Source organism: Nicotiana sylvestris, chromosome 6 (genome assembly GCF_000393655.2).
Source record: "Nicotiana sylvestris chromosome 6, ASM39365v2, whole genome shotgun sequence".
Classification (NCBI taxonomy): Eukaryota; Viridiplantae; Streptophyta; class Magnoliopsida; order Solanales; family Solanaceae; genus Nicotiana; species Nicotiana sylvestris.
The window spans coordinates 79771492-79794655 of record NC_091062.1 but is presented as its reverse complement, the minus strand read 5'-3'; positions in this window follow the sequence as shown (position 1 = coordinate 79794655).

The window sequence follows — 23164 nt, the reverse complement described above, 5'->3', positions numbered from 1 at the left end:
GGGACATATGTCTCATATCTCTATCCCTCATATATATGTTCGACTATTAGGGATATTTAAGTCACCATGGTATTAACCTCATAAGTTCTCTACTCTTATATAGCCATACGGTCTTGGGATTTCAATTCCTCATGTCAATATCCTTTAGGAGTGTAATACAACATCGTACATTTCTGGATTCTTATAAAGTTTGTAGTACAAGGGTCTTCTCATCGTGGGTTCAATTGACTCTCCTTTCATAAATTCTTGTCTCCTAGGAGAGACTTACACTTTCATCATTAATCTCCTGGTCATGCCTACCATATATCATAGCTTATATAACCAACTTTCTTTCACACCTTAGGATCATTTACATGCTTCCCACACTACCCATATGTGCTATTCTAGCTTACGTCTCACTTATCATATCAATGTCTCTTTGGAGGTGTGTAATCATTTATAACACTTTTCTCAAATAAATTATATTCGTGGTACTATGCACTTATCCTATATGCCTATACTATTCGTTCAACAAGATACATGTTCCATCTCCTTAATATTCATGCCTTTGCCCATTGGTCATGTCATATGACAAAATTACTTGGAATAGACGAAACAGCGTTTAAACTTACTTTGAATCTCAATGCACGAGTTAGAAGACAATCTTATAGTCAAGCTTTATCGCACGATAGATCTGGAGTGTTGAAGACGGGTAACATTCCTTAATGCCCATGCAACCTCAAACTTATAGATGTGGTCGACAACACACCGATACGAAGGACTCTACTAGACATCCTAGGATACTTTAAACTCTTAGGCTCTGATACCAAGTTTGTCACACCCCAAACTCGGAGAGCGCGACCGGGGCACAACCGAGTGAACCCGGCTGAGCAAGCCTATTAGATTCTTTTTACCCAAACTCACTCATGAATAAAGAGGAGACATATTCTCATTAATTAAGAAATACAGAGATCATGTATACAATACCAAATCATTTCCATTAGTTACTTCATTTTGAAGTCTCAAAATACATACATTTTCATAGTCTGAAGTGGAATAAATGATTCAAACACAACATAACTCGTTTGACTTTCCCAACACCCATATACAACCCACACTATGTCTACAGAGCCTCTAATGATTACAAAGAGTATAATAGTTGTGCCGGAAACAAGGCTCCGACTATACCTCAAAATGTGATAAGAAAATGAACAAAAGATACATGAACCCTGGACGAAGTGGGGCTCACCAAGTCTACTGGGAAGAGGATGCACGAATATCGTTGATCGACACCGCCTGCTACGGAACTACCTGCATCCATTTAAAGATGCAGCGCCCCGGCAAAAGGGACGTTAATATTGTCGAATAGTACTAGTATATATGACTAAACACTCTCTAAAAAAGAACGAATAATAATACAAGTAAGGACAATCATAATATCAGTTAAAGCCTTGAATAATTACCAAATATCAAATTAGGGGGAAGTTAAGTTTTCAATTAAGTTTCTATATTTTTAAGTTGGGAAGTCTTTAGTACCGATATATCACTTTTCACCATTTCAATTTCAATTCCCATCACAGTCACCACCATGGGTACAACATGGTGTTTGATCACGACCCGATCGACAAGGCCATCTCATGTGAGACATCAACTAGAATCAATATTTCAATTACAATATCTATTACAGTCTCCACCATGTGTATGGCATGGCATCCGATCACGACCCGATCGGCTAGGCCATCTCATGTGAGACATCAACCATAATTACAACTTCAATTACAATCTTCAGATATAGTCACCACCATGTGTATGGCATGACATGCAATCATGACCCGATCGGCTGGGCCATCTCATGTGAGACATCAACCATAATTACAACTTCAATTACAATCTTCCGATATAGTCACCACCATGTGTATGGCATGACGTGCAATCATGACCCGATCGGCTAGGCCATCTCATGTGAGACATCAACCACAATTACAATTTTCTGATACAGTCACCACCATGTGTATAGCATGGTGTCCGATCACAACCCGATCGGCTAGGCCATCTCATGTGAGACATCAACTACAATTACAATTTTTCGATACAGTCACCAACATGTGTACGTTATAGTGTCCGATCACGACCCGATCGGCTATGCCATCTCATGTGAGACATCATCCCTTTTCTACGAATAATTTTATTTCATAATTCTTGCACATATCTTCATTTTTATTGGAACTAATGGTCATAATTATATTATTACTTGGCATGTTGGCCGTGTTTCATATTTCACATTTCGTATTTCACGCTTTGTATTTCATATTTCGTATATCATGCATTCCTTTTCACTTTCAACAATCATCATAGATGTCCAACAATAAGGCATTTCTATTCATGGCATTTAAGCACACATAAGAACACATAAGAGTCTTAAGCACATTGAGATTTCTTACACAATTATTGTAAGCTTTCATTTGAAACACAACTTCATGTCAAGGCATTTGCATGCGCAAGTCATACTTTGAACACATTCTTAAAATAAGAGTACAATATGACAAGAGCTATCTTTTGACACCAGCTTATTCGGAATATTCAATTCATGGTGAGCAACTCGGGATTTACATGGGTATTGTGGGGTTCAATTCTAAGACAAAGGTTTAGCCAACATACCTGAGATTCATCCCTTAATGACATTACAATGATCCACTATACTAAGCAACTTCAATCTATAATATTAACATCCAATGGGACCATCATTAGTAACAAGTTCCATAGTTTAGGCCATTTAGACATTTTATGAAACACATAGTAGGCATAAATCTCTACATCTCATAGACATAGAATCGGTTCATCCAACTACACTCATTTACCAACAATTTATCCCACTATCATTTTTGAACATTTTATAACCTCCAACATCACATGCATGACCATCAATCCACACCCAACTAGCAAAATTTCATTAAATAATTACCTTTCAATCTCTACAATGGTTATGTATTTAAATTGGGAAATTATGGTGTCCAATCACCATCCCATGAGTCCCAATACTTAATTCTTACTCATATTCCCATATAAATCCATGAATGTAAGGATAATTATGTAGGATTACCTTTTGGAAGATATCTTGCAAAACTCTCCCTCTGAGTTCTTGAAGAAATTTCGTGAAAATCTAAAGATTCCATGTGTAGATTTCCTCAATATTAGTGTAGAAATGATAGAATTTCACACCAAGAAAATGGGGCTTGCTTACCTTGAATAAGAGAGGAGTTTGTAGTCTTGAGAAAGTGGAGAAGATCTCCAAAATTCGTCCAAAGTAAAATGGGGGAAATGAACCCCAAAGGTGAGTACTTAAAAAGGCTTCAGGTGGGGGTAGCGTGCCAGTGCCAGCGCCAAATGCCTATACTTCACTAGTTTTCAAAGTTGCTAAGAGGCCTGGCATGACACAATCCGCGTGTTGCACTGTCCTAGCACGCTCCCAATTTTTTTTTCATTTCTTGATTTACCGCTATTTACCTTAAGAATGGTAATTACAATTAAATTTGATTTGTGGTTTTAAAACGTGATCTATTTTTATGCTAGTTGTTAGGCAATTGATACTATGTGAAAGACATAGAAACAAGATAAGAGCTTGAGAGCAAGCTGATAATCAAATCGAATAGTTAATAATCGGGGCCTCGAGCTTGACAGTTCGGGGCCTCGGTGTCGAGTCTGATGTTCGGCTGGGAGCTATCGAGGGTGGATTAACAGTTATGATATAATCAATGACGGCTCTTTATGGCCAACAATAAGCAATAAGTGAAGAACAATAAATGGAACAAAATGAATATGAGTAATAAATGCAAGTAATGAGATCAAGAGAATATGTTAGAGAGCAGAGAGAATGTTCTTGTGTATTCAATATTGAGCAATAGATGTTTACAAAAAGGTAAGGATCCCCTTTATATATGAGGGGGAATCCCAACATAGTACAAATGCATTTATTGAAAAGATATAGTGCTGGTACAACCATTTAATGTCTTGGTTCGGGTCTAAACTAGCCTACTAGACTTTGTTAGCTCTAGTCGCGTGCCTTGTGAGCCTCCCACCTTTTCATCATGACTTAATCAGTTCGCACTGCCTCGAGGCGGGACATTGATAACCCCTCGGGTGTTAATCTCGACCATAATCTCGAGCCTATAGAAACGTGCTTATGAAGCGTCATAGTGACCGAAAATTGGACCCTCCAATTTTACCGTATACAACCACTCACTCTCATTTGATACCTTGCTATGATATAGACCTGAATTGACTTCCAAACCTTCATATAAGTATAAAACCATGTTTACATAATAACATTTAAATGGAACAAAATGAATATGAGTAATAAATGCAAGTAATGAGATCAAGAGAATATGTTAGAGAGCAGAGAGAATGTTCTTGTGTATTCAATATTGAGCAACAGATGTTTACAAAAAGGTAAGGATCCCCTTTATATATGAGGGGGAATCCCAACATAGTACAAATGCATTTATTGAAAAGATATAGGGCTGGTACAACCATTTAATGGCCTGGTTCGGGTCTAAACTAGCCTACTAGACTTTGTTAGCTCTAGTCGCGTGCCTTGGGAGCCTCCCACCTTTTCATCATGACTTAATCAGTCCGCACTGCCTCGAGGCTGGACGTTGATAACCCTTCGGGTGTTAATCTCGACCATAATCTCGAGCCTATAGAAACGTGCTTATGAAGCGTCATAGTGACCGAAAATTGGACCCTCCAATTTTATCGTATACAACCACTCACTCTCATTTGATACCTTGCTATGATATAGACCTGAATTGACTTCCAAACCTTCATATAAGTATAAAACCATGTTTACATAATAACATTTTTTCCATTTAATGTATCCACTTGTTACACACAAATTCTTCCCATTCACAAAACTCCTTAATATGATCCAACACACCTTAGACATATATTTTCATTTCAAAATGTCGTGTTTCTATCCCATAGATCTCCTTTAATACTCGAATACATTATTCCCAAATATTGATGGCACATTTTTAAATATAAAATCATTAGAAAATTTTAATAGGGCCTTACAGGCCGTATCACCCAAATATATCAACCACAATCACAATCTCAAGCACAATCACCACCATGTATGCGACATGGTGTCCGATCACGACCCTGACCCGATCGGCTAGGCCGTCTCACCACAATTCCATGTGGATCGGCATCACCCTTTTCTAGCAATCATCTTATCCCAATAAAGGGGAATATTCTCATCACATCAATCTCATCCCAAATGAGGGGAATAATTACAATTCATTCCTACACTGACATGTGTATTTTCGGGGTTAGGCTATTTCAACTTACCCTTCCTTGGTGACTAACGATACTCCTGAAGAATGTTTATTAAATAAAGAACTTTCAGCTCATTTCATAATCCTTTTCAAATTTCATTTCATTGGCACTAGTGGCCCCAAATATAATATCATTCTTGGCACGGTGGCCATATTTCATATTTCATATTACATGCTCACCCTCTTCACTTTCAAACATTATCGTGTATTTATAACAACAAGGCATTTCTATTCAAGACATTAGGTACACATGTGATCAAATAAGAGTCTTAAGCGCATTGGGATTTCTTATGCAATTTTACATAACAACTTTCATTTGAAGCACAACTTGAAGTCATAGCATTTAGATATACAACCCATACTTTGAACACATTCTCAAATAGTAGTACAACATAATAAGGACATTTGGAATACATATTGAACACATATATCTTTTGACACAAGTCTTATTCGGAATAATCAACTTATAATGAGCAACTCGGGACATGCAAGGACGTTGTGGGGGTTCAATTCTAAAGGAGGAGTTTAGCCAATATACCTCGCTTTGAGCTTCCATAAATTACTATAATGTTCCGGAATCTTAGGAACTTTGATCTATTTAGAAAAAGAACAAAAATTGAACCATAATTAGGGAGAAGTTCATGGTCCATCTCATTTGAGCACTTCATCAAACACTATGTGAGCAAATTAGCTACAAGGTTCTTCTACAAGAGTTCCTTCATCCCACAACCAATTCAACACAAATAGTTCACCCATACTAGTTCAATGACATTTCCACAACCCTTGATAGTACATGTGTACATAAATAACACTCCCAAACCCAAGATTCATACTTCCCATTAACCATGTTCTACCCCAAATTCGAAATTGAAGACTAGGGTTAGAACCTTACCTCTTGGGTGAAGACATTGTGAGTTGTCCTTGTGAATTCTTCAAGCTTTGAGCAAAGATTTATGAACAAAATGACTAGATTTTCTTTTTAAGCCTATTTATCAATATGGGGTCAGGTTATAAAATTAGAAATTAGACCCCTCCGATTCCAAACTTGCGATCTCAAAGTGGACCATAGAACAACTTTGCAGCATGCAAAATAGACTTCAAAAATGGTCCTCCAAAATTAGGTTGTTCGGGTCTGGTCTGTGGCAGGTATGCGGTCTGCAGACCAGTTCTACGATCACAGAATGAGCCGTAGAATCTCCCCATCAAAGTCTTTGTACTGGTTTTGTGATGGTTTGTGTGGCCTGCGAAATGATTATGCCGCCGCATAATGTACCCCATAATGGTCCTAACATTAGCTCAAGTTTCTGCTTCACTCTGCGGCAGATCTATAGTCTGCAGACCAGTTCTGCGCTCACAAAATGGACTGTAGAAATGCCCTGCACGGCCAAAATTTTTCTTCAACTCCCCAACACACTGTGCACTGCCAAAAATCTTCTTTTACTATCATCAAACACATTAACCTCCCTCTACACCATAAAACCACGAGTTCTTGTAAAGAAATTTACTGAGCCTTACAAATCATTACCCCCCCCCCCCAGGATCATTCATCCTGGAATGAGGGTCAAAATCCATCATTAGCATCCAATTTGGCCCAACTGTTAATTCACACACACCAGTAGTTTCAAATTTTGGCTAACTCCCAAAATTTCCAAAAAATTCGCCAGAGTCTCATGGTCACTGGGCCTATCCACCTGTCAGAGAATCCCAGAAAACAATCCTAACAACGTATACATAATCCAATGACGCAACATAACATAGAAACAACACCAACAATGGCTTCATAAGCAATATATTACAAGAAAGAAACAATCTTAGCATAAACTGTACAAGTGATACATAATTCATATGGAACAATTTCATAGAACAATTACATAGCTATTAAAAAAAAATAAGGGTACTTCTTTTTTAGTTCTTCCCTGGCCTCCCAAGTAGCCTTTTCAACCTATTGGTTTCACCATAGAACTTTCACGGAGGCAATTTCTTTATTTCTCAACTTTCGGACTTGACGATCAATAATAGAAACTGGAATCTCTTTATAAGTCATGTCCTCATTAACCTCAATAGTCTCAACCGGAATAATAAGTGTCGGGTCTCCAACTACTTTCTTCAACATAGACACATGAAATACTCGGTGCACTAACGGCATCTCAGGTGGTAGCTCAAGCTTGTATGCCACCTAACCAATCCTCTGAATGATTATGTATGGTCCGACATACCTCGAACTCAATTTCCCTTTCACACCAAATCGCATTATACCCTTCATGGGGTAAACCTTCAAGAATACGCAATCATCTTCTTTGAACTCCAAATCCCTATGACAAACATCCGAATAGGACTTCTGATGACTTTAAGTAGCTTTTAACCGCTCCTAAATGATCTTAACCTTCTCCATATCCTGATGCACAAGGTCCGGTCCTATCAACTCTGCTTCCCTAATCTCGAACCACCCAATGGGAGATCTACATTTCCTCCCATATAAAGCCTCAAATGGTGCCATCTGAATGCTAGCAAGATAACTATTGTTGTAGGCAAATTCTATGAGCGGCAAATGATCATCTCAGCTACCTTTGAAGTCAAGAACACAAGCGCGCAACATATCCTAAAGCATCTGAATAGTCCGCTATGCCTGCCCATTGGTCTGTGGACTAAAGGTTGTACTAAGATTCATCTAAGTACCCAAACCTTGCTGAAATATCTTCCAAAAATTAGCCATGAACTATGCACCCAGATCAAAATTGATAGAAACGGGAGTGCCATGCAACCTGACTATTTCCTTGCTATACAACTAAGCATACTGTTCCACTGTGTCAGTAGCCTTAACTGGCAAGAAGTATGCTGGCTTCATGAGTCAATCCACAATCACCCAAATCGAGTCGTACTTATGATGAGTGCGAGGTAGTCCTACCACAAAGTCTATATTGATCGTCTCACACCTCCACATTGGAATCTCTATGTTCTGTGCCAACCCATTGGGCCTTTGATGTTCGGCCTTTAGTTGTTGACAATTTGGACATCTTGCCACAAAGTACGCTACATTCCTCTTCATATCATTCCACCAGTAGACTTCCTTAAGATCATGATACATCTTTGTAGAGCCCGGGTGCATAGAATACCTAGAAGCGTGAGCCTCGGCCATGATTCTTTCCCGAAGACCATCTACATTTGGAACACATAATTGCCCTTGGTACCTTAATTTGCCATCATCCATGCCAAGAGAAAAAGTTGTGGTCTTTTGTTTATGAATCCCCTCTTTCAACTGTAGCAACAATGGGTCATTTTATTGCTTCTCCTTGACTTCCACAACAAGCATTGATTCAGCCCTATTTTCCACAATCACCCCTCCTTCACTAGAGTCCGCAAGACGAACTCCCAAACTAGCCAACCAATGAACCTCCTTGGCCAATGGCCTTTGATATGCCTCCAAGAGGGCTAAACTACCCATAGATTTCCGACTAAGAGCATTCGCCAAAACATTAGCCTTCCCCGGATGATATTGAATATCAATATCGTAGTCCTTGAGTAACTCAAGACATCTTCTGTGCCTCAGTTTCAATTCCTTCTACTCGAAAATATATTGAAGGCTCTTATGGTCCGTGAATATATCCCCATGGATCCCATATAAATAATGACGCCAAATTTTCAATGCAAATACCAATGCTGCAAGTTCTAAGTCATGTGTGGGATAGTTCTTCTCATTATTTTTGAGTTGCCTAGAAGCATAAGCAATCACCTTGCCATGTTGCATCAATACACACCAAGTCCGATTCTCAAAGCATCACAATATACTACAAACCCATTCGTACCCTCTGGTAGGGTCAACACCGGTGTCGTAGTCAATCTTGCTTTCAACTCCTGGAAGTTCTTTTTGCAAGCATTAGACCATTGGAAATTAATTGCCTTCTGCGTCAATTTAGTCAACGGAGAGGCAAGAGTAGAGAACCCCTCCACAAACTTTCTGTAATACCCAGCTAAGCCTAAGAAACTACGAATCTCTGTTGGAGTTGTCGACCTCGGCCAATTCTTCACAGCTGCAATCTTCTGAGGATCAACCTTAATTCCTTCACTAGAGATGACATGACCCAAGAATGTGATAGATTCAAGAAAAAAATTACACTTCGAAAATTTTGCATATAACTTGTGCTGATATATGATTTGCAGAACTACCTTGAGATGATCAGAATGGTCCTCTCGACTATACAAGAATATCGTCAATGAACACTATCACAAATGAGTCAAGAAAAGTCTTGAAGACTCGATTCATAAGATCCATGAATGTGGCCGGGGCATTTCTTAGCATAAAAGACATCACCAAAAATTCAAAGTGTCCATATCGGGTTCTGAAAGTTGTTTTCGGAATATTTTGCTCCCTGATCTTCAATTGGTAATGCCCGGATCATAAATCAATTTTGGAGAAGTACTTAGCCCTTGCAATTAATCAAACTAATCATCTATCCTTGGCAGTGAGTACTTATTCTTGATTGTGACATGTTGAGCTGTCGATAGTCGATATACATTCTTAGTGACTCATCCTTCTTCCTTACAAAGAGAACTGGTGCCCCCCAAGGCGATACACTCGGTCGGATAAAACCTTTCTCTAACAAATCCCTCAATTGTTCCTTTAGTTCCTTCAATTCTATCGGTGCCATTCTGTAGAGTGGAGTAGATATAGGCTGCGTTCCTGGCATCACACAATCCCAAAATCAATCACCCTGTCTGGCGGAATCCCAAGGAGCTCATCAGGAAAGACATCTGGAAATTCATTCACAACTGGCACGGACTCAAGTGTAGGTGCCTCAGCATCGGTGTCTGTAACCCGGACCAAATGGTAAATACACTCCTTATTGATCATCTTTGTGGCCTTAAGATAAAAAATAAACCTACCCTTTTGTACCACATCATCCCTCTTCCATTCAATAACTAACTAATTTGGAAATTCAAACCTAACGGTTGTGGTTCGGCAATCAAGCTTGGCAAAACATGAATAAAGCAGTCCATACCCATTATTACATTAAAATCAACCATCTCCAACTCAATGAGATCAGCCATGGTATCCCGACCATGCATCATGATAACATAATCCCTATAAACCCGCACGGCCACAATAGACTCACCAACTGGAGTAGATACAGAGAACGGCTCATGAAGTTGTTCTGGTGCTATCCCAAATTCCATAGCAACATAAGGAGTGACATATGACAAAGTGGAACCGGGACCAATAAGAGCATATACATCATGAGATTGGACAGTCAATATACTTGTGACAACATCTGGAGAAGCTTCTGAATTCTGGCAGCCCCTCATAATATAGAAACAGCTAGATCCTCCCGAACTCTGTGCTCTACCCCTAGCTGCACCACGCCCTGCGGGTGTTGGAGTGAGTCGAGCTGGAAGAGGTGCTGCAGATGTAGTAGCTGCAAAACTGGCTGGATGTGCCATGCTCCTGCCCACACCCTGGCGGGACGAACAATAATCCCTCTGAATGTGACCCCTCAATCCGCACCCATAGCATATGGGTAGGTCCATGTAGAAGATTCCTAAGTGCATCTTTCCACACCTAAGACATGGGGGCCTCCGCTGCTGTTGTAATCTTCTACCAGGTTGGCCCTACAGGTAAGATCCCTTGTTGCCCTCACTGGTCCTGAAGCGGCTCCACTTCTGCTGACTGGGCCTTGATGGCGATTCACTAATTGAAGATTGAGCAAAGGACTAGGATGGCCCTAATGACCCTCCCCTAAGTGCTGACCTGCCACCACTACCAGAAGAACCACTAAAGTTTCCTACGGACAGGGCCTTATTGCTACCATCTCGCTCCATTCTATTCTTCAATTTGTGGGTCTTTGTGACTTGAGGAAATGCCACTATCTTCCCATAGTTCAAATCATAATTCAAGGTAGTTGTAGAAGCCTCATTAATAACCAAAGGGCTAAGGCCCTGCACAATCCGGCGCACTCTAGCCTCCATAGTGGGCAACATGTAAAACAACATACTTGGACAGGTGCACGAATCTCATATGGTACCCCCACACACTCAGGCTACCTTGACTCAGGATCTCAAACTCAGCATCATGAGTTGCCTTAGTCTTGACAGGCAAGAAAAGATCAATAAAGACATCGACAAACTCACTCCACCTTGCCGGAAGGCTCCCCTCCAAACGGGACTCCTCCCAAAGCTCGAACCAAGAATATGCCACCCCTTTTCAGGCAGTAGGAGGCTAAATCCACTGCCTTTGTCAAATGGCATGCATAACTTAGAGAGTCTTGTGCATCTCATCAATGAAGTCCTGGGGGTCTTCCTCGGGATTAGTCCATATGAACACCGGAAGATCTAACTGAAGGAAAATGTTCAATCTAGAACTAGCAGAATCCCCTAGCTGGCTTGAAGACGTAGGTGTGATATTCGACCTCTGGGTTTGGGAAGCCACTATCTGAGTCAACATCTGTATGGCTCCCCTAAGGTCCTCATCAGAAACACTGGAACCGGAAACTGAGGCTGGAGGAGGAACTGGAATATCAGTTAGAGGAATAGTTGCACCCTCAGTAGGTGTAGAAACTGGTGCAGTCTAAGCAGGAGTAGTAGAATCAGGCAGCATAGTAACTGGGGGAACATCCTCACCCCTTGGGTTCTCACCTGCATCATTAAGTATAGATTCAACTGTCACTCATGGTGTGACATTGGCTCTCTGGATAGTTCTTGCCTTCTTCTTAGGTGCCATGTAGTGAAAATTAGAGTAATGCACAAGTTAAAGGAGGAACAGTCTTACAATCAGCTATATCGCACGATCTAGAACATCAAAGAAGGGTGTTATTCCTAAATGCCCACCGAGCCATTGTAGGATACTTTAAAACCTTAGGCTCTTATACCAATTTTGTCACGCCCTGACCTCGAGAGCACGACCGACACTCTCAACCGAGATATTAGTAGAGCAATCCTGGTAAACATCTTTCTACCCAAACTCATACATGAATAGAGGGAAGATATATTTTCATTAATTAGACAATAAGCGGGATCATGAATAAAACACTAATTCATTGCCATTAATTACTTCTTTTTAAAGTCTCAAATACACACATTTTCATAGTTTGAAGTGGAACAAGTGATTCAAACACAACATAACTTGTTTGACTTTCACAATACCAATATACAACCCACACTATGTCTACGGAGTCTCTAATAGATACAAAATAGTACTATCACAGTGTAAGCCCCAGCTATACCTCAAACATAAGACACGAAGCAAAAAAGATACATGACCCCGAAATGAAGTAGGGCTTACCAAGTCAGTTGGGGAGAGGGTTCACTGCTATCTGATCAACCCCGCCTGCTGTGGAACCACCTGCATCCATTAAAGATTCAACTCCCCCGGAAAAAAGGGACGTTAGTACATATGGAATAGTACTAGTATGTATGACTAAACACCCTCTCAATAGAACGAGCAATAATGCAAGTAAGAACAATCACAATATTAATAAAAGCCTCAAACAATATCAAAACATCAAGTTAGTAGCAAGATAAGTTTTCAAGTAAGTTTCCATGTATTGGTTTGGGAGATCTTACCATCGATATGCCACCGTGATATTAGCACGGAGTTCGTTCACATCCCAATTGGCTAGGTCGTTTCACCCAAAGATATCAACCACAATCACAATTATTATCTCAATCATAATCTCAAGCACAATCACTACCATATATGCAACATGGCGTCTGATCATGAACCTAACGGCTAGGCCATCTCACCATAATGCCATGTGGATCGACATCACCCTTTTATAGCAATCATCTCATCCCAATAAGGGGAATATTCTCGTCACAAAAATCTCATCCCAATTGAGGGGAATAATTACAATTTATTCCTACACCGGCATGTGTAGTTCGGGGTAGGCTATTTCAACCTACCCTTCCACGGTGACTAACAATACTCTCGAAGAATGTTTACTAAATAAAGTTCAGCTCATTTCATAATCTTTTACATCTCTTCATTTAATTGGCACTAGTGGCCCCAAATGTAATATCATTCGTCGCACGTTGGCCGTATTACATATTTCATGCTCACCCTTTTCACTTTCAATCATTATAATGGATTTTCAACAACAAGGAATTTCTATTCAAGGCATTAATTACACATGTGAGCAAATAAGAGTCTTAAGTGTGACCACATGATTTTTGCCTCATACGAATTACTCCAAAAGAATTCCCAAAATAAGGTCTTTTCTTTAATTATGTGTTATTTTTAGGAATTATTATGCTATTTTCCTGATTGTTTGCATATGTTTGTGTACATGTTTAATGCATTAAAAATACAAAAATATAGTATCTGCATTTAGGATTTAATTTTACATTTTTTAGATTAATTAAGTGAATTGTTGTTTTACAAAAATGAAAAAATTCAAAAATAACGTATTTTGCATTTTTAGTGTTTAATGTCGAAATTTCGTGATTTTTTTTTGATGTGGTAAATAATATTTGGGATAATTATTATTTAGAATTAATTAGTATTTTTGATAGGATGATTTGGTTTTATAATTTAATTTAGGATTTTAGTTTTAATTTTTCGAAAAAAAAGGGAAGAAAAGAAAAGAAAAAGAATTAAAGAGAAGGAAATCAGAATTGGGCCAAATTCAATTTAATTTAAGAAGCCCAAACAATTACCCAGCCATACCTGCCCGATCCAGCCCAAACTCGTGTCAAAATCTGTCCATCCCCAGGCCATATCAAACAACGTCGTTTGGTATAGTTTGATCAGGACCGTCGATCTCACTTGATCGAACGGTCCCTAACCTCGCCCATGACCCAAGCCCAATCCCGTTCCCATACCCGGACCGCCCCAACTTAACCTAAAACGACCCCGTTTCATTAAGAGATTAATCACAGCCATTGGATTTCATTCATCCAACGGCTCTAATTAATTCCCTCATTTTAATATACCCAAAACCTTACACTCCCCCTCTCAAAAACCCCCTACTCTCTCTCTTTCATCTCTAACCTTCAGAGACCAGCCAGGCACCACCTCACACCACCATCCGCCGCCTGCCGTAAATAGCCCACGGCGGCGGACAACCACCAAACAACCTCAAAATTACACCATACAATCCCCTCCGTCTCCTATTTCCAAATCCTAGACTAGTTTCCCTCGAACATCCCTGGAATCCTTCGAATTTCAGATCGAAGATCCGACCCCGAACCTTAACTTACCCAAGCACCCCCAAATTAACACCATGAAACCACATCACTCCCTTCTTCCCTAATCCACGATCTGTTACCCTCGAATCAAACCAGAACTTGTCAAGTAATGAATCTAAGTTTTAAACCTAAAACTGCAGAGTCAAGATTCGTTGATACTTTAAGCTAATTTTGACTTTATCTATGTGTTCTTGATAAGAACACACAGTTAAAATCAAAATCTTGTTTAAAAATTGAAGATTCGAAGGTTTTCTTCAATTACTACTGACCGGTGAGTTTCCTGTCCTGCTTCTATGTTTATATTTTTTTTAGTATTATTCTGATGTTCGTCTTTCTCGTCTCTTTTTCTTTTTCTGGTCAAATTAAATTGAAATTCGATTAGTCCTCTAGTATAAATTATTTCTGTCCACTGTTTGTTTTATTTAGATTGGTTTTGTGGATTTGTTTCTTATAATTGGGATATCAGTTTGTTTTAAGACTTTGAAATCGTATCTAGTTTAATCACTTAGTCAGAATAATTAGGATTAAGTTAAATAATTTGGTTTAACTTCTGGTTTAATTATGTTGATAAGAATTGATTAGTATAAGTTTAAAGTGTTCATCTAATTAAGAAGCTTCTCAATAGTGGTAGGGTTAGAATTACACTAACTAGGTTAAGTGGATAATTTATAAATGAAAAGGTAAATTGGTAATGGAGAAGGCACTAAGCTGAATGCTTATTTAAAAGAGCTGAACAGACTGAAAACAGGATAGATAGACAAGAGAGTAGAAAAGGGAGATACAAAGAAAAATAACTCGGAAAATACTTAAAAAAACTAGAAATTACTGTTTCATTGATTTCTATTTTCTGGTTTACAATCTTGAATTGGCTGAAACCATCTTTGATGTATCGAGGGTTGAAATGGTTTGAATTTGTTTTCTTTTAAAAAATCCAGGTTGAAATCTGCAATAGAGTTACTGTATCGTTGAGTACTATAGGGGATTTCTGAATTTTCTCCTAGGTTGAACTAATTTATGGTTAGCTGACAGTGGAAATGATTTAAGATCGAGTCTGGTGGAGGTCTTTTGGTTCACTGTTTGGTTTGAAATCGTTTCTGGACTATTTGACTTCATTTTCTGGGCTTGAAACTGTTTTTCAAACTGTTGTTGTGCTACGAAGCTTCTAGCTAACTGACCCTGCTTGGTTTTTGGTTATATCTCATTTCAGGTACACATTGTAAAGCTATTGATTGTTGAAATGTTGGATTTGAAGAATGAGAAAGAAGGATTTGAAAGTCCCATTTCAACTGTCCTTTATTCCATTATGTTTCACGTTAGATTTCTACTTGAGCATGCTATACTGTTTAGATAATATGTATGTTAAGTAGATAACTTCACTTGTAATTGAATCGAGACTGTTGTAAGACCGAATAAACAGTTTTGGTATCCACACGTGTGGAAGTAGTCTGATAATTGTAATTGGTCTTGTTGAAATTAGCATTGAGTCATTCTTTGGTTTGGCATTAGTTTAGTCGTATTCAATTGCTCATGTGTTCACCAATAAGTTTGGCTAAATGTGTTCTTGGATTTTTGAAGCGTTGCAATTGTGATTAAAAGGAAAAAGGGTCCACAATATTGATAGCTACTGCATATTTCTTAAATAGTTATTGGATTTCATTCAATTTTCTCATGTCTCCTTAGTTAGTCATCATGTGTAGTAATTCATCATCATTGTTGTGTTTCATTTTATCTTTGGACTCGAATCTGTTTAAGTGTAGCGGCTCAGAGTTGTTGGGATTTTGAAGTGAATCATCTAATGGGCCAATGATCTTAAGGGTCAAGTAAAGTACTGAAGAATCATGTTGTAGTTATGAGCATGTTTTCGGTTAATTTTAATGCTAAATTGTCCATTTGGAAATCCTTGAGGTTTGGTTTAGCTTAATTTGTTTCGAATCTAAGGGAATATGTAACTTGCATTGTTGGATTTGATGTTGATATCCCGTTTGATTTTCCAATACGGAATGTATGCCAGGAGATTTGAACTTGAGGTTCATTCACGTATCCTCCTGGTTCCTCAAACCCATTTTGGGCCTGAACATTGGGATCATTTTAAATTGAAAAGAGGTCCATCGCCTTTAGATAGCCTCTTAATTTGAGGACCTGGATCTGGGCGTCAATTTGTAGAGTATGTGACAGTTTTGTTTAAGTCACCTTCAATTATCATAGTCAGTGGAGGTAAGCCATATTATTAACACCAATAGTCTATGGCTCCCCAACTTTAGTTTGAAAATCCTTTTAAATGGAATTGAGGTGCGCCGCACCAAATATAATCCCAAATGCATGGTCCTCACTTAATTATATCCTTTAAAATTCTTAGAATTTGAGGCGTGCCATTTAGCAAATTTCCATGGCCCTCGCAAAATTAAAAACGCTTAATTACTTTAGGCGCACTATTTAATAATTTACATTCGTAAACTCGGGTGCGAATTTATGTGACCCAAATCCAAGTCTCAACAGCGTTAGATAAAATGTATTGCGGACTGCGGGTACATTTATGTGACGTTGAAATCTTCCTAAAATTTAATTAATTAAAAGTGGTTTAAAGTTAAAAATGTGCATAGGTTTAAAAGTGTACTAAAATCAGATTATAAACGAATTATAACAGTTGAGCGACCGTGCTAGAATCACAGAATCCGGGAATGCCTAACACCTTCTCCCGGGTTAACAAAATTCCTTACCCGGATTTCTATGTTCATGGACTGTAATAAAGAGTCAATCTTTTCCTCGATTCAGGATTTGAAACGGTGACTTGGGACACCATAAAATTATCCCAAGTGGCGACTCTGAATTTAATAAATAAGTAACCCCATTTCGATTGTCACTTTAATTGGAAAAAACTCCCTTATCCCATTGCCGGGGGTGTAGGAAAAAGGAGGTGTGATATTAAATGCATTGAGATTTCTTACGCAATTTGACATAATAGCTTTCATTTGAAACACGACTTGAAGTCATAACATTTGGATATGCAACCCATACTTTGAACACATTCTCAAATAGTAGTACAACATAATAAGGGCATTTGGAATACATATTGAAGACATATATTTTTTGACACAAGTCTTATTCGGAATAATCAACTTATAATGAGCAACACGGGACTTACAAGGACATTGTGGGGGTTCAATTCTAAAGGAGGAGTTTAGCCAACATACCTCGTTTTGAGATTTCTTAAACTACTACAATGTTCTGGAATCTTAGCAACGTCGATCTATTAAAAAATAGAACAAAATTGAACCATAATTACGGAGAAGTTCATGGTCCAGCTGATTTGATCTTTTCATCAAACACTATGTGTGCAAATTAGCTATAAGTTTGTACTACAAGATTTCTTTCATCCCACAACTAATTCAACACCAAGAGTTCACCCATACTAGTTCAATGACCTTTCCACAACCCTTGATAGTACATGCGTACATAAATAATAGTCCCACACTCAAGATTCATACTTTCCATTAACAATTTTCCACCCCAAATTAGAAATTGAAGACTAGGGTTAGAACCTTACCTCTTGGGTGAAGACCTTGTGAATTCTTCAAGCCTTGAGAAAAGATTAATGAAAAAATGGTTAGGTCTTCTATTTCTCTATCTAAGATACTCTCACCTCTCTCTAAAATATCAGATTTTCCTCTTCAAAATGACCATTTAGGCCTATTTATCGATATTGGGTCGGGTTATAAAATTAGAACCCTCCGATTCCAAGCCTGTGATCGCAGAGTGGATAGCAAAACAGCTGTACGACCCGAAAAATGGAATAAAGAAATGGTCCACAAAAACTGGGTGGTTCGGGTCTGGTCTGCGACAGGTCTGCGGTCCGCAGACCAATTCTGCGGTCGTATAATGCGCCGCAGAATCTCCCCATCGAAATCTTCGTGCTTGTTCTACGATGGGTTGCGCGGCCCGCCAAATGATTATGCATTTGCATAATGGTCTTAAAATTACCTCAAGTTTCTGCTTCACTCTACGACACATCTGCAGTCTGCAAATCAGTTCTGTAATCACATAATGGGCCACAAAATTGGCCTACACTGCCAAAAAATTTCTTTAATTCCCTAACACACTGTGCACTAAAAAAAATTTCTTCTACTATCATCAAACACATTATCCTTCCTCAACACCATAAAACCACGGGTTCTAGTAAAGAAATTTATAGGGCCTTGCAAATTATTACAAACAATGCCGCCAATCTCAAAATTAATCTGATGAAAGCCATGTGTGAAATATTCAAGATCAAACACCAAAATTGTAAAGCATACATGCCACAGATGAATGAAGTCATGGAAGCCTCCAACAAGAACATCAAGAAAATATTAATGAAGATGGTGGACAACTACAAGCAATGGCATGAGAAACTACCATTTGCTTTGCTCGGGTACCGAACCACAGTTAGTACGTCAACTAGAGAAACCTCTTATCTGCTGGTCTATGGTACTGGAGCTGTTATACCTACGAGGTGTAGATTCCTTCCTTAAGGATCATAAAGGAGGTCGAGCTCAGCGATGCAGAATGGATACGAAGCCGGTATGAAGAACTCGCTCTCATTGACGGTAAGGGGATGAACGCAGTGTGTCACGATCAACTCTACTAGAATAGGATGTCAAGGGCTTTCAACAAAAAGGTTAGATCGAGGCAATTAACACAGGGAAATTGGTGTTGAAATGGATCTTCCCTCATTAGGGCGAAACAAAGGGAAATTCTCACCTAACTATCAAGGTCCATATATGGTTCACCGAGTTCCGATAGGAGGAGCGCTTATACTTGCAGAGATGGATGGAGAAATATGGCCAATTGGTAAAATGTGTTGCGGACTGCGGGTGCATTTATGTGACGTGGCTCAAAATGCGTTTTATGTGATGTTGAAATCTTCCTAAAAATTAATTAATTAAAAGTGGTTTAAAGTTAAAAATGTGCATAGGTTTAAAAGTGTACTAAAATCAGATAATAAGCCAATTATAACAGTTGAGTGACCGTGCTAGAACCATGGAATCCGGGAATGCCTAACACTTCTCCCGAGTTAACAGAATTCCTTACCCGGATTTCTGTGTTCACAGACTGTAATACAGAGTCAATCTTTTCCTCAATTCAGGATTTGAATTGGTGACTTGGGACACTATAAAATTATCCCAAGTGGCGACTCTGAATTTAATAAATAAGTAATCCCGTTTCGATTGTCACTTTAATTGGAAAAACTCTCTTATCCCCTTGTAGGGGGTTTAGGAAAAAGGAGGTGTGACAGCTCTAGCGACTCTGCTGAGGAACCAAACCCAGAATCTCTGGTTCAGGGTTCAGAATTCGAGCTTAGATAAATTATCATATTTGGCTTTATCTGATTTTGTTATATGTTTGGGCTTAATGTGCTAATGTTGTTTTTACCGCTTTGATATTATCTGAACTATATATATAAACTGATATGAAATCCCTCTCTTCTCTCTCCTGAGGAGTGCACGATGGTCGTGACTTCTTTCTGTTAGTGTGCTATTCCAAATAGAACGAGGTTCGGACAAGTTACAAAGCCGGATGATCTTTTGGTTGCCGGTATGCATCCCCCCCTCGGCTCGAGTTGTCCGCTCGGGTAAGCCAGGTCTAGAACAAATAAACCCAGGTTTTAAACCTAGTATAACAAGACCTCATGTCGGATCCCTAGTAGGAACGTTTTTTCTGCATCACGTGCATTTTGAATTTGGAGACTCAACACAGGGGTTGTGTCTGTCTAGGACAGGTGTACCAAAAATGAAAAAGACTATCCTGATGCATCTTACTTGCTACTTGTTCATTTATTTGCTTCGGATTTGCATGTTGACCGACTTTTGAAAAAAAAGGAAAGAGTTTGGAAAAGAAAATAGTAGTGTGAGGGCTAAGGGAGGTAACTACCTATTTTGAAAACCTATATCCCAAAATATACCGAAAGTCTGCCGAAAATTTGAAAAAAAAAACAAAAAGAGAATTTTTATTGTTTTCAAGAAAAAAATGTTGCCCTTTTGTTTTATCAAAATTGCCCGAAGTACGCCATTTTGATTCTCACCGGATGTGGGATACGTAGGCAACCCCCATCGGGTCCAACTGCCCTTTTTGCAAAATAGCCCAAAAAGAACAAAAAATTTATTTTCATTTGAAAATAATTAAAGTAATGTCATTCTTGTCAAAAATAGTCGAATGTCCCCAAAAGGGCGCCGAACGGTTGCTTTTTCAAAAACATCCACCTTTGGTCATTTTTCAAAGTTTTGGCTGGTTAGCCGACACAGCCTTAAAATCTTCGTTCTCGAAATGCTGAAAGGCTGTATTTGCAAAATCGGGTTTTTATCTTATTTTGAAAAAAAAAATGTGTGTTAATTTTATTTTTGAGTCAAATAAGTCTTAATTTTGCCTAAACACCCTAATAAACATGCGGAATGAGCACGAGCCAGAATTTTCCGGCAACAGTTATGAACAAAATCTCTTTGGAGTTGCGTATGTGGTGGGAAGATCTAGGCAAGTCAGAGCAAGATAAGGTCAATCTGCATTTGGGAGGTCTTACCGGGTTGATGAAGATAAGGCCTAGGGGATACATCATAAAGGCGTTGGTCACATTTTGGGACCCGGCTCACAACGTCTTGCATTTCTCGAATTTTGAACTCACACCCACCTTGGAAGAGATAGCAGGTTACATGAGAAGTACTGAAGGGCTGAGGCATAAGTATCTGATCACTCCAAGAGCCGTTAACTCTCACAAATTCATGGATTTGTTAAAAATAAGCAAGGAAGTCCAATATTCCGAGTTGGAGGATGATTTTTCCACTCTACATTTTATATACCGGAGGTACGGGCATATAGGAGGATTCAACGATCCGGAAAGCAGGGTTTGCAGCAAAAGGAACCAAGCAAAATGGGATAAACATAGGCATTTCGCTTTCATGGTAGCTTTCTTAGGCCTTGTGGTGTTTCCCCGAAAAAAATGGGAATATCGATCTGCGGGTAGCTGGAGTCGTCAAAGTCTTAATTACCAATGCCAAGAGCACCCTTGCCCCTATGATAATATCCGAGATATACCGAGCTCTTACAGCTTGTAAAGCCGGGTAGATTTCTTCGAGGGATGCAATTTGCTACTACAAATGTGGATGATCGAACACCTGTGTCACCACCCCCAGTATATGAGTTATGGGTCTGCAGAGAAAAGTTGCATTGAAGAGTTTGACACAAGGATTTCAGGGTTCAAGTTACCGGACGGGTTTGGAGAATGGATAGCCCGCCTTCGCGCCATCACTACGGGACAAATAGAATGGACACTAGGTTGGCTTCCTATTGAAGAAATTGTGTATATACCCGTCACTGGTCCTTACTTCCTCCTAATGGGTCATCGAGGTATTCAGCCTTACGCTCCCTACCGAGTGATGAGACAATTGGGAAGGTGTCAGGTGATGCATCCAGATGAAGATCTCAGTATTTACACGGTTGAGATTATCTGCGACGGCCAATTTCACGAAGAAACAGTTCGTTCTATTTGGAAAGAGTGCCAATATTTGACGGCGAGCACTCGAGTGCGGGACCTATCTAGAGGCAAGGTCTCACCCGCCTATCTTGTCTGGTATAGAAATAAGAACACTGCAAGGGCCGAACCAGAAAGACGGGCCAAAAAACCGCACTTTCAGGAATTCGTCGAGGCATCGCAAGAACCGTGGGCTTGGTTGGCCAAAGAAAATGAGTACAGGGCCACAATAGGAAAGCTGGAAAAGCAAGTCAAAGACCTTCAATTCGAGAATGGCTTATAAGCAGTGGCGGATGAAGGTGAAAAGAAAAGGCTAGCCAAAGAAAATAAGGCCCTTCGAGCCCAGATTCAGAAAATGAAAATAGCGGCAAAAAATCCTATCAGAAGTGCCAAAGATGAAAATCTCATATATAACCTGAGGCAGAAAGTGGGTGAATATAACTTTGATCTGAACAAAGTAAAAGGTGAACTAGCCAGGGCTCGAAAGAAATTGGCTAAAATTGCGGAAGAATGAGCATACTCGGTTAAACAATTAAAAGAAAGATACGACAATGAGGTTGCGGGGTTAAAGAAAAGGGTCGTCACCATTGAGGACAAAATGATCAAACAGGCAAAAGAATTCAAGGCTGAAAGAAAACATTTGGAAGAGATTTGCAACAACTTCAAGAATAAAATCAAGCAGTCGAACAAACTCTGGAAGCCAGGGCATGGCAGATTGGGCGTTTGTTGCAAGAAAAGGGTGTCATAGGAGAGGGAGTCAGAAAGATCGCCGACTACATCACAATGAAGTGTAGTAGTTGTGGAGATATGACTAGATCTATGTTTTTCACCACTGTGATGATCTTTGTCCACCGGATAATGGAAAGTCTCTACCACCTCCAAGGGGATTTGGCACGTCGGCCCGAGACGAGACAAAATGATGTCCCGTGGACCCCAGGAACAGTTGAGGCACTGATGTATTCGTGATTTTCACTTGAGTCTGTATTTTCTTTCTATTGGAGTCTGTCAGTTTGTTTTCAAACCTGTATTTTCTTCTGTTGTAATATGTTGGCTTATTTTTCCTTTCATCAAAGTCTGTTAGTTTGAGTCGTTATAATCAAAATAGTTGCTTTTTGTGAAAATTCGAACATCCAAAAAAAGGGTTTTGTTACTTGTACCCCAGAACTACGCTCTGTCT